General features: G+C 41.4%; 1 long non-coding RNA gene across 1 annotated transcript in view; it reads left to right on the top strand.

Annotated features, from left to right (window-relative positions):
- Positions 1-13,043, top strand: part of LOC108702621 — a 65,235-nt gene extending 52,192 nt beyond the window's left edge. Inside the window, exons 3-4 of the long non-coding RNA XR_001933320.2 lie at positions 10,885-10,978; positions 12,755-13,043. This is a non-coding gene — a long non-coding RNA (uncharacterized LOC108702621). The remainder of the gene's footprint in view (positions 1-10,884; positions 10,979-12,754) is intronic.
- Positions 13,044-13,297: the final 254 nt, after the last annotated feature.

The following is a 13,297-nucleotide window of genomic DNA, read 5'->3' as shown; positions in this document are numbered from 1 at the left end:
CAGATTGCTGTATTGATTGTTCTACTTGCAGCTAGCTTTAAAAAGCTAATCACTGATTGGTTGCTATAGTAACTGCCCATGGGCAAATTTGCCCAGTGTTGATAAATGAGCCCCACTGTGTTTTGCCCAACATACAGCCCACCAGAGCAAGGAAATGTTCATGGGCACCTTCCATAGAGTTAGACTGGCAGAGGAACACATAGAAGATTTGGGAGTCATGAAATAAACCGTGTAACGTTTGCTATAGATTTAGTCTCCTCTAGGTTGCTATGGGTTACTAGATCTTGGCATACATTTGCCCATTATAGACTAGTGCCGCACAGCAAGCAAGGAAGTTTAACTTAGGGCAGGGGCACACGTGGAGATTTAGTCGCTTGGTGACTAATCGTCTCTTCTTTGGGGGGCCAAACTCCCCGAACTGCCTTCCCCCTGCCTTCCACCTGCTACAATGAAAAATCAATTGCGGTAATGCACTTGCGTCGCTTCGATTTCTGAATTGGCCTGAAGTTTCCTCATGAGGCGACTTCGGAAATCGCCATTGCGCTGGGGTTTTCTCATTATAACAGGCGGAAGGCAGTTTGGGGAGAATGTCACCCCGAAGAAGAGGCTATTAGTCGCCAGGTGACTAAATCTCCCCAAATCTGCCCATGTGCCCATGCCCTTAAGGTTCACTGGATGTCCGTGACTTTAAAGTTGCTGCTGATATGTGTGTAAGGTGATATCCACGCCCTGCTCTGAAGAACCGGTTGGTCATATTCTTTTCATGAACCTGGAAAATAAAAAAAATAAAAAAACGAACACATTGCAAACAATTGCAATGGCCACATACCTTTATTTGTAGCATAGGCATTGTGCACAGTATTTTCTAAAAGGGGGACTGGATTTGCCATGCAGACTTTCAGTACTTTTGTGAGTAACTCAATTATTGGAAATTGCCAGCACTGCACAATCACTTGTCATTGTCAGCGTAATCCTGAGGTTCCCATTTTGTGGGATTATGATAAAATGGCTACAAGCAGTGAAAGGCCACTGTGAACGCTTTTGGAATCACCTCTTATCTTAAGGGTAGGACTACACAGGCGTTTTCTGTGTGATCCGATGCGCTGCGCAAAAACGCAGACTGCGTCTGTATCCGACAGTCGTGTCGCTTCAGATCAACGATGCGACATCATCCGACAATGCATTGACTCACCTTATTTCCGTTGCATGCAATTTGACGCCTGCGTTTTTTGTGCAACGTTGGATCACACAGAAAACGCCCGTGTAGTCCTACCCTTAAAGGACAAGGAAAGGCAAAAAAATAAAATCCCATTTTTACTTTCTTTAATGAAAAAGAAACCTATCTCCAATATACTTTAATTAAAAAATGTGTAACGTTTTTATAAGAAACCTGACTTTATTCAGTGAAATTCTCCCTTAATTTACTGCTGTGGATAGGAATTGTCAGATGGTCCCTAACTGCTGAGCAGGGAAACAATCATACTTATGAACAGCAGACGGAGCTCCCGCCTTACTTAACAGCCATGCAGAATTCAAGCAGCTTTGTTTATGACGATCCCTAAGCAGCCCAGACCACACTGAGCATGTGCAGGGTCAGGGTCAGGCCAAGATGTTTAACAAAATTACAAGATGACAGCCCCCTGTGGCCAACTTTGAAAGCATAAATCATTTGTTTGGTTAGGCTTTGTGGTGCAGTAAGTTCATGCTTATGTTTAGTAAACAAAATACAGCATTTCTAGCCTTATTCTATTTTAGACTTTCCTTGTCCTTTAAAATACACAGGAAATTTTGTTTAGCAACAGCACGAGATTTGTAGGATCCTACAAAATCTGATACCACTGTAGCTAGAATGTAAAGTCTGATCAGATCAAATCAGATGGTGTAGTTCATTCATTCATCTACATCCGACCCTCAATGTATTTTAATGAAAAAAATAAGTCGGTCAGACACCATCGTATTTGTTCTCGTCGGATGAAGACGCAGCATGCTTCGTTACCATCTGACAGTTGCGTCATGTCAGTTTTCCATGTATTTTCCATGTCAGATTTTTGTACCAGTCCTGTTATATTTTGACCCATGCGACTACATCTGGTTGCGCTTTGTCGATCGACACCATCCTACGAATTCTCCAGTGGGGTTCCATGCCATGTTAATGGCTCTTTAAGTTGCTAAATGATTCAGAATAAAAAAAAGCATTAAAACAAGCATAAGCACATTGCAGGCAGTTTAAACTATGTCATTGTAGGAATGCTTGCAATTTGAAATAAAGCTGTATAGCACTATGTAAGAACATATTCACCCCATTCCTACCCAAACATGTGCTGCATGGTTTGGCAGAGTTTCTTCCCCCAAAACCCGCCGTGGTACATCACACAGCCTCATTCTGATTAAGAGCTAATGTGGTTATCAGATTAGCTGTTCTATAGTAATTGGCTCCTAATAAAACTGACCTTTGTGTGTGTAAATGTGATCTATTTTAGATCTTGACCTTAGATTGTAAGCTCCACCGGGGCAGGGACTGATCTGAATGATGTGTCATATCTGCAAAGTACTTTGCAAATGCTTCAGCCCTATATAAATATAGGCAGTGGATAGAAAAGTTTCCTTTCATTGCAGCAGCTCCAGAGAATACATGAGACTTCCACTGCTCTGTACTAGGATTTATTTAGCCACAGAAAGCACCAGAGGTAGTAGTTTTCTCATGAAAATGAAATCAAGAAAAAAGTCTCTACTCTATTAACAAGAAAACTCATTCTCTGGCATGGTTTTTCCCTAAAAATCTGTTGAATCATTGATTACTTTATTAGGGGATTACCTTTTAGTGGTGATCAGGTGGTTGAATAAAAACGCCTAGTTGCATTTTATGCTTAGGAAATGTTTGGGATACAATTGCAGCAGATAGGAAACGGGTACATTCAATTACATGGTTACATGCTACTGGCCAGAAGAGGGAGCTAATGTTCCTGCTGGGAGTACTTGATTATTATCAACATGTATTTAAATAGCGCCAACATATTTTGCAGATCAAAGGTAACCACAGAGAAAATTAATAGGCAGTTCCACTGCAGCCGACTAATCTCCCCAAATGCCTTGGCATGCATAGCTCTTCATTTTCCGAAATTGCCTGAAGTTGCCTCACCAGGAATTCCGAAGCGCTATGTATGCCATCCCGCTGGCGATTCATATACTTGCTGGCGGGAAGGCATTTTGGGGAGATTTGTCCCCTGCAGACGCTGGGCGATTAATCTCCCCGTCTGCCACCGCCCTTAAGGGAGAGAACTTTGCAATGGCAACAGGATATTTTCACTATTCACCTAATAAATCTGGAGAGAAGAGGGATTTTGTCCCCTAAAATTGCATTACCTTCCCAGGAAAGTTTGCTCGGAGAGGAGCAATTCCCTATAATTGACGTGGCGATCGGCCAATCGCCATGTCATAGCCCTGCCCCCTGCCCGGATTCAACCGGCTAAAGGGTGGCAACACTAAGGGGCAAATTTACTAAGGGTCGAATATCGAGGGTTAATTAACCCTCGATATTCGACCCTCGAAGTAAAATCCTTCGACTTAGAATATCGAAGTTGAAGGATTTACTGCAAATACTTCGATCGATCTAATGATTTTTCTTCGAGCAGAAATAGCTTAGAAAACTTATGGGGAAGGCTACCATAGGCTAATATTGTAGCTCGGTAGGTTTAAAGTGGCGAAGTATATAGTCGAAGTTTTTTTTAAAGAGACAGTACTTCGAATATATTATGGTCGAATAGTCGAGCGATTTTTACTTCGAATCGTTCGAATCAAAGTCGTAGTCGAAGGTCGAAGTAGCCCATTCGATGGTCAAAGTACCCAAAAAAAAAACTTGGAAATTCTAAGTTTTTTTACTTCTAATCCTTTACTCGAGCTTAGTAAATGTGCCCCTAAATCTAGCTTACCAGCAAATCTCCCAATATTCTCCCAAAAATGTAAAGAAAGACAAAAACATCTGCCAAGTTTAGCGTGGCAATTTTTTGACCACACCCATTCTAAGCCCACGCCCCTTAATTACCATGTCCATTTTACAAAATTGGGCAGATTATGAAGGTTTGGAAACATTTCTGGAAGTTTTGTGGCCATGTTTTAGGTTTTGTTAATGAAAGTGAAATTGCCCTTTAAGCTGGGATTCTCAGGTCTCCCAAAAGACTTGCTTAGCTTATTAGTTACAATAGTATCTTTGCTTATCTGAAATTGTTACAAATGTATCTAAGTGCAGCTGCTCAGTGTTCTGGGCTCTCTACCGACAACCCTTTTATTTTAATTAAGTTTCAGAAAATTTGTATCTTTTTCTGGCATCAGTACAGGAGATGAAAGAGAAACTCGGGACATTTCAGTAAGAAAGCCAGGACTGCGGTCTGAGCTGTCAAAATAGGGACTGTCCCACAGAAAACAGGATAGTTGGGAGGTATGCACTGGGCCAAATTGACTTAGTACAGTAACCCTAAGCAGCTAACCAGCAATTAAGTTTTGTCAGTCACACTGCAGGCAGAATAATAATAGAAAATATATTTGGGAGGGGCAGTTCATTGGTAAAGTGCCTAGAGGCCAGGGATTGCTTTGTATGTACAGACAAGCCTATGTATCCGGCCAACACACTATGGTTCGTTTAGCCCTATCAAGTTTTATGCAAAAGCAGGTAGAAATGATGGGAGATGTAGTTCCATTGAGGGGAAATAAAGGATTAACTGATGAGGGTATTTAAGGCTATCCAGAACCCCTAGAGGGCATTCTTGAGAAAGCACAGTGCCAAGAAAGTGTGAAACGTGTAAAAAACTAGATTTTTATATAGGCAATTTGTTTTATCTACAACGGGGATTCTTAATTTAAACTGCAAAGTAAACTCTGAACAAGTGACCCTATAAAAGTGTTTTATGCCACCAAATTCTATGCGCAGGAAATACTCAGTATAAAAGCTGGGAGTGTGCAACTGTTTTTATCCTTCCCTGATCATTTTCAGAGACATGGGTTTCATAGTAATGTCTGATCAGTACTGGTAGCTGCTGAAAATATATTTAAATAAACGTAGGAACTGACTTTTATTATAAAATTGGAGTGTTGCGATATAAAGCAGCGCTAATCTGGTAAATGGCACATGGTTTAGCCCTGGAGAGAAACTGCATTTCTTCTTTACTTCCTCATCCACCATTATACACCGTATGCTATTAGATATGGCACGTTAGCTTTTAAACATGCTTGATACATGGATGAACCAATATCTGGAATACATAGATATCACACAATTTGATAGCTCCCGTTATAGCCAGCAACGTAGAAGGTCAAAATTGGCATTTTTGGCAAGGGCGCCGCTTCCCTTTGCATTTGGCTGTGGTTTCTCAGTTTGTCCTCAGGCGCCCTCCTTCCCAAGTGCAGGGTTTCAGGTTATACACAAGGGAGTGCAATACAAGCCTGAGTCATTCTGACTAAACCACCTGTGCTCCTGAATGGAACACATTTATTCTCTGCTCATTTTCATACGTGTCCTGTTGTAGGCAAATATCAGCCACAATGTTGTTGATCCATCCGTCCTAAGATGGATTTGTGGCTATAACTTCAACAACAGCGTAATGGGTTTTTATAGTCTGCAGATTGGAGGCTTACAGGTCATATCATCACAGTAGATAATTACATTATTCTAATTAGCAATTAGCCAATAATTCCGGCCTCGGTGGTCACTCAGTATCTGCAGCCCTCCTTAAAGGGATTCATGTCACGATTTTTATGATGTATTTTTTATTTCTAAATGACACTGTTTACACTGCAAATAATTCACTCTACAATATAAAATGTCATTCCTGAACCAGCAAGTGTATTTAGTTGTAATATTGGTGTGTAAGTGCATCTCAGGTCATTTTGTCTGGTCATGTGCTTTCAGAAAGAGCCAGCACTTTAGGATGGAACTGCTTTCAGGAGGCTGTTGTTTCTCCTACTCAATGTAACTGAATGTGTCTCAGTGGGACCTGGATTTTACTATTGAGTGATGTTCTTGTATCTACCAGGCAGCTGTTATCGTGTGTTAGGGAGCTGCTATCTGGTTACCTGGATTTTACTTTTGAGTGCTGTTCTTAGATCTACCAGGCAGCTGTTATCTTGTGTTAGGGAGCTGCTATCTGGTTACCTTCCCATTGTTCTGTTGTTAGGCTGCTGGGGGGAAAGGGAGCGCTGATATCACTCCAACTTGCAGTACAGCAGTAAAGAGTGACTGAAATTTATCAGACCACAAATCACATGGCTGGGGGCAGCTGGGAAACTGACAATATGTATAGCCCTGTGCCAGATTTCAAAATTAAATATAAAAAAAATCCGTTTGCTCTTTTGTGAAATGGATTTCAGTGCAGAATTCTGCTGGAGCAGCACTATTAACTGATATGTTTTGAAAAAAATATTTTTTCTCATGACAGTATCCCTTTAACTTAATTATGCTTCCAGCATGCCTAGACCTTACATTACACAGCTCCTAGCATCATTTGTCTCTTCTTGGACAACTTAAGGTGGCTATACACTATTAGATCCGCTCGTTTGGCTTGTTGGCACTCTGATATATCCACCAATGGCAGGGTGATATTGGGTTGATCTCTAGGGACAAAAGATCAGATTATACGAAGGAAATGAGCACAGACGGATCATAGGACCGAAACAACTATACAGTCCTCGATCGCAGGAAAAACCAAACCTGCCCGATCAATATCTGGCCAATTTTCAGCCAGATATCGATCTGGAAAACCCTTCGGATGCCCAGATAAGCTGCCGAATCTGCCTGTATGTGGCCACCATTAGATGTAAGGGCACATCTGGCGATTCGGGGAGACTTAGTCGCCTGGCGACTAATCGCCTCTTCTGTGGGGCGACTAATCTCCCCAGATGCCTTCCCTCTGTCTTGCGCCGGCTTTAATGAAAAGTCGCCTGCGGCATGGCACATGTGACGCTTTGTATTCCGAAGTCGCCTGAAGTTTCCTCGTGAGGCAACTTCGGAATCCTGAGAGCAGATTAGTTCAGTGTTCAGTAGAAAGGTGCCTGTCCTGTTAGTGCAGTAGGACTTTGACTTCTGTTGCTCCCCCTGCAATTTATTTGGGTGACCTTTGACTAATCACCTGGTATTCCTTTCAATAAATCCTATGGGAACCTGACACTCCTTCCCCCCACTGGGACAGGTCTCATAAATGGAGATTCAGCTGATACAAGTGATGTTTAGTATTCAATTAATGATAATTGTGAGCTAAAAATCTGAAGTTAATATTAAAGTTGCATTGACTACAAAAAGTCTAAGTGATGACACTGTACACCTCCCATATTGCCCCTTTATTTTCCCAACTGGGGTTTCTATATCTTACACCAGTGATCCCCAACCAGTAGCTCGTGAGCAACATGTTGCTCTCCAACCCCTTGGATGTTGCTCTCGGTGTCCTCAAAGCAGGTGCTTATTTTTGAATTTTAAGCTTGAAAGCTAATTTTAATTGCATAAAAACTAAGTATAGTGCCAGGGAGAGCCTCTTGTAGGCTGCCAGTCCACATAGGGGCTACCAAATAGCCAATCCCAGCACTTATTTGGCACCCCAGGGTACTTTTTCATGCTTGTGTTGCTCCCCAACTTGTTTTACATTTGAATGTGGCTCACTGGTTAAAAAGGTTGGGGACCCCTGTCTTACACAAACAGAGCATATAGATCTATAATAATCATATCTTGTCTCCTGATTTTTATTAGGATGACATTTTCAGGCTGTTTTAAGACTAAACCGTAGGAGAAATGTAAAATGGCTCAGTGGCAAAGATTTCTTCAGCAGCTTTGTGCCTAACCAGGGCAGGGTTCCCGCTCGCTGGTCTTTTTCACATATTTATGTAGTCTTCTAATAGAATACATTTTCAATAGTAATCATTTAATGTTATAAAACTAAATAAAAATAATGTTTCTCTCTAATTCAATGATTCTAAAGTGCGTTTCACTGCAGAAAGAAAGATTTCTACAACTTTGATTCTAGATGAAGAAGGATGTCTGATACCCATTGTTTCATACCTATTGTAAGCAGCAGTGCTGCCCTGCTTTATGGCTGAGATTCTAGCTATCTGTATAACAGAGCATTCTGTCCCAGTGGCTGCACAGATCCTATCTGATCCCCATTGTAAGCAACAGTCCTGTCCTGCTTTATGGCTGAGATTCTAGCTATCTGTATAACAGAGCATTCTGTCCCAGTGGCTGCACAGATCCTATCTGATCCCCATTGTAAGCAGTAGTCCTGCATTGCTTTATGGCTGAGATTCTAGCTATCTGTATAACAGAGCATTCTGTCCCAGTGGCTGCACAGATCCTATCTGATCCCCATTGTTAGCAGCAGTCCTGTCCTGTCCTGCTTTATGGCTGAGATTCTAGCTATCTGTATAACAGAGCATTCTGTCCCAGTGGCTGCACATATCCTATCTGATCCCCATTGTAAACAGCAATCCTGCCCTGCTTTATGGCTGAGATTCTAGCTATCTGTATAACAGAGCATTCTGCCCCAGCGGCTGCATAGATCCTATCTGATCCCCATTGTAAGCAGCAGTCCTGCCCTGCTTTATGGCTGAGATTTTAGCTATCTGTATAACAGAGCATTCTGTCCCAGCGGCTGCACAGATCCTATCTGATCCCCATTGTAAGCAGCAGTCCTGCCCTGCTTTATGGCTGAGATTCTAGCTATCTGTATAACAGAGCATTCTGTCCTAGAGATGTCGCGAACTGTTCGCCGGCGAACTTGTTCGCGCGAACATCGGGTGTTCGCGCTCGCCGGAAGTTCGCGAACGTCGCGCGACGTTCGCCATTTTGGGTTCGCCATTGTTGGCGCTTTTTTTTGCCCTCTCACCCCAGACCAGCAGGTACATGGCAGCCAATCAGGAAGCTCTCCCCTGGACCACTCCCCTTCCCTATAAAAACCGAAGCCCTGCAGCGTTTTTTCACTCTGCCTGTGTGTGCTGAAGAGATAGTGTAGGGAGAGAGCTGCTGCCTGTTAGTGATTTCAGGGACAGTTGAAAGTTTGCTGGCTAGTAATCGTTTTGATACTGCTCTGTTATTGGAGGGACAGAAGTCTGCAGGGGTTTGAGGGACATTTTAGCTTAGGTAGCTTTGCTGGCTAGTAATCTACCTTCTACTGCAGTGCTCTGTATGTAGCTGCAGTGGGCAGCTGTCCTGCTTCTGATCTCATCTGCTGACTGCTGCAATAACAGTAGTCCTTGTAAGGACTGCTTTTATTTATTTTTTTGTTGTTTTACTACTACTACTACTACTACTATAAGAGCCCAGTGCTATTAGTCTAGCAGTGTTGGGGAGTGGGACTGGTGTGCTAATCTGCTGCTCCTAGTAGTTCAGCAGCACCAACTTTAATTTTTTTTTTTTAATATTCATTTTTTTTTTATTTTACTTTTTTTTATTTTACTACCGCTGTAGTAGTGTATAAGTTGACCTTTTAGGCATTATTTGCCCTGTAGGCATTATTTGCACAGTGTTTTCTTCAACCCGCCATCTAGCTGTGTGACCTTGTTCACATTCTGTCTAAATATCCATAATATTACCGTCTCCAGAAAAAACACCGGAGTGACTTTTTTCAAGCAGCCATAATATATTTTACGTAATCCGTATCCACCGCTGTAGTAGTGTATACGTTGACCTTGTAGGCATTATTTGCACACTGTTTTCTTCAACCCGCCATCTAGCTGTGTGACCTTGTTCACATTTTGTCTAAATATTGATAATATTATCGTCTCTAGAAAAACCACTTGAGTTACTTTTTTTCAAGCAGCATTCATATATTTTACGTAATCCGTATCCACCGCTGTAGTAGTGTATACGTTGACCTTGTAGGCATTGTTTGCCCAGTTTTTTTGGCCGCAGCCACTGAAGCACAGAGGCCAGAAAAAATATGCCATATAAATGCTGAAAATAGTCATTTTTTGCCATACGTTGACTCAACGTATATGGCAAAAAATGACTATTTTCAGCATTTATATGGCATATTTTTTCTGGCAACTGTGCTTCAGTGGCTGCGACCAAAAAAACTGGGCAAACAATGCCTACAAGGTCAACGTATGGCGAAAAATGACTATTTTCAGCATTTATATGGCATATTTTTTCTGGCAACTGTGCTTCAGTGGCTGCGTCCAAAAAAACTGGGCAAACAATGCCTACAAGGTCAACGTATGGCAGTTGTTTAAAGAGAACAGTAGATTACTAGCCAGCAAAGCTACCTAAGCTAAAATGTCCCTCAAATCCCTGCAGACTTCTGTCCCTCCAATACAGAGCAGTATCAAGCAGATTACTAGCCAGCAAACTTACTATCATCTGTCCCTGAAATCACTAACAGCTCTCCCCCTACACTATCTCTTCCAAGCACACACAGGCAGATTTTTCAGATACATTTTTGCCCTTGATCCCCCTCTGGCATGCCACTGTCCAGGTCGTTGCACCCTTTAAACAACTTTAAAATCATTTTTCTGGCCAGAATTTTTTTTTTTAGATGTTAAAGTTCGCCTTCCCATTGAAGTCTATGGGGTTCGCGAACCGCTCGCGTTTTTGCGCAAGTTCGCGAATATGTTCGCGAACTTTTTTTCCGACGTTCGCTACATCCCTATTCTGTCCCAGTGACTGCACAGATCCTATCTGATCCCCATTGTAAGCAGCAGTCCTGCCCTGCTTAATGGCTGAGATTTTAGCTATCTGTATAACAGAACATTCTGTGCCAGTGGCGCTGATTCTTTGCAAGCAGCCCTGCCCTGCTTAAATAAGATTAAATATTGGGCCCATCTTAATGTGTTAATGTGAACCCAAAATTTACATGTATTATACCAACACATATAATCTGTACGCCATTAATAAAGAATTCTGTATTGCAGCATTGACCAAATGTTCATATGGATGCAGCATTACCTCTCTTTTGGATAAAAATAGAATAAGAATTTTCCGGAGCTGGAAACGACAGCAGATTTGGTGAGTAAGTTTACTCTATAATTAAATGTGTCTATTCTTTAAATGAGGTCCTGGAACTAAGTCAGATGCTCAGTGTGCAATACCCTGCTTGTAGGTGAAAAATCCAAATAGTGACAAGGCATACCAAGTACAAAACAGTCTTACCTGCTCTTCTAGAAATGATAGATATCATAATATGCCCTTGGGACTTTATATATCACTATTAGCCTTTGTTAATACACCGCACCTACATTATATTCCGTAATATGGAAAAATATGTAGGTGCAAAATGGGTGAGTAAAAAGTCCTGGATACTGAGGTGGAATCCCCAGTGGGCCCCAGCCGCCCCAGTCTATCAATTTGCTTATTTGAAAATCACTTGGATCCTGCTGGTGCACTTGCTGGCACTTACCATTAAGTGGAGGAGGGGCAATTGAAAGGGGCAAATTCACTAAAGTGTTAGTACTCTTACGCTTAGGTTAATTTGAATAGGGCGGGTATCTAAAAGTCGTATGGACGTCTTTATTAGTAATGTTGGTGCAAATGCTTGGCCACTTTTTCAAACACAAGTCCAATGAGCTGTAATAAAGACAGAAGAGATGCCCTAGACATGAGCCCACCCTTAAACAAATGTGGCATGCCCCTCAAATTAGTTTAATGTTCACACATAAACCTTTAATAGTCCCGACTTTTGAAGGAAATGCCCCTTTAAAAAAAGAAAAGTCGCCAGCGTTTTTTACAACTTTAATGCATTTCCAGCAGACAGGATATGACGTCACTGACAAAAGATATAGGAGGATGTAGCTTCAGCTTATCAGTTCGCCGAGAAGGAAACTCAGCGAAAGATTTGCTTAATAAAACTCTGGATAAAGATTTGTTTAATAAAAGAAAGCAATATTTCAATAAACATGAATTAAAAAATGTCAGTGCTTTTAAAGTTATTTGCAAAAACAATTGCTATTGAAAGCGGCATTTGCTTAACGCATGGTTGTTAATTTTTAAACAATGTTGCAAAAGTCTTAGTTCCCTAGCAAAGCTGCCTTGTCTTACATTGTATCAACAGTCATAGGGCAGAGACAGACAAAAAGATTCGGGGAGATTAGTCGCCCGGCGACAAATCGACTCTTCTTCAGCGACTAAACTCCCCGAACTGCCGGCTAGAATCTAAATCGCTGGCGGGATGACACTTGGAGCTCTTTGTTTTCCGAAGTCGCCCGAAGTTTCCTCGTGAGGCAACTTCGGAAAACGAAGCACTCCAAGTGCCATCCGGCCGGCGATTTAGATTCTAGCTGACGGGGAGGCAGTTCGGGAGATCAGTCGCTGAAGAGCAGCCGATTTGTCGCAATACATATACAAATAACTTAAAAAAACATCGTAAAGTTGTAATGAATGTATATTGCAAATTTGCTTATAATAATGTTGGCAAATTTGTATTTTGGGGTTGACTTGGCCTTTAAAAAATATATTTGGCAGCTTTTCTGGTTACCTGATTACTGGAGTAAAGTGCTCCTAAAATATTTCCGCAATAGATTCGTTAGGGTGGCACATGATAAACCTGAATGTCATGATGTTGCCCCAAGGACTGGATTTGTGAAGGAGAATATTTATAATTTATCTGTACTGTTACCATAAATTATTATTATTTGCAATATCATACCAGTGTCGTTTTCTGGTCATTTTTTAAAACAATACATTTTGGAATGGTTTTCTCACTCTGATGATTCAGGGATTGCGTCCTCCTACTTTATAAGTGAAACAATATTTAAACACCTTGTAGAACAATCTATTTGCTTACAGTGCCGTGGGACATTGATAAATGGCTGTTTAATGTTTCCTGCTGAACTGGATTACACACCTGGACGCCCGAGCAATCTGGAAGGAGCCGCAGCCAAATAAGCTTGTGCTTTTGGGTTTTGTCACTTAAGCACCATGGGCTTTAAGCGTGTTTTTTCTTCCACTGCTGAGACAAGTCACCTAAATGAGTCGTTATCAGCTCAGAAACACTCCCGCAGATAAGAGTTCAAAGAAATAACATTCTCAATACACCTTTTAAAAGGCTTAAAAATGTAGTTTCATAAATGTTTGTTATGCGATTGTTAGATAAAGCCGAGGTGCATTGACCAACAGAAAAGTGTCCCATCACCTCTCTCTCTTCTCTTGCCGATAAATGGCTGACTTATTACTTCATACCTGAATAATTGTCTTTATCGCAAGGTAATATTGATTTGTATGCTCAGCACGGAGAACTGTTAATTAAGTTTGACCCTTCTTTGTTGAAAAAACTGTTGAACAATAATTCCGGATGCTAGTGACAAAAAAACTGTTTGAATGCTCTGTTAC

This window comes from Xenopus laevis, chromosome 9_10S (assembly GCF_017654675.1).
Source record: "Xenopus laevis strain J_2021 chromosome 9_10S, Xenopus_laevis_v10.1, whole genome shotgun sequence".
NCBI classification, from domain to species: domain Eukaryota; kingdom Metazoa; phylum Chordata; class Amphibia; order Anura; family Pipidae; genus Xenopus; species Xenopus laevis.
The sequence above is the reverse complement of the archived record's forward strand: the minus strand, read 5'-3'. Positions and strand labels throughout refer to the sequence as shown.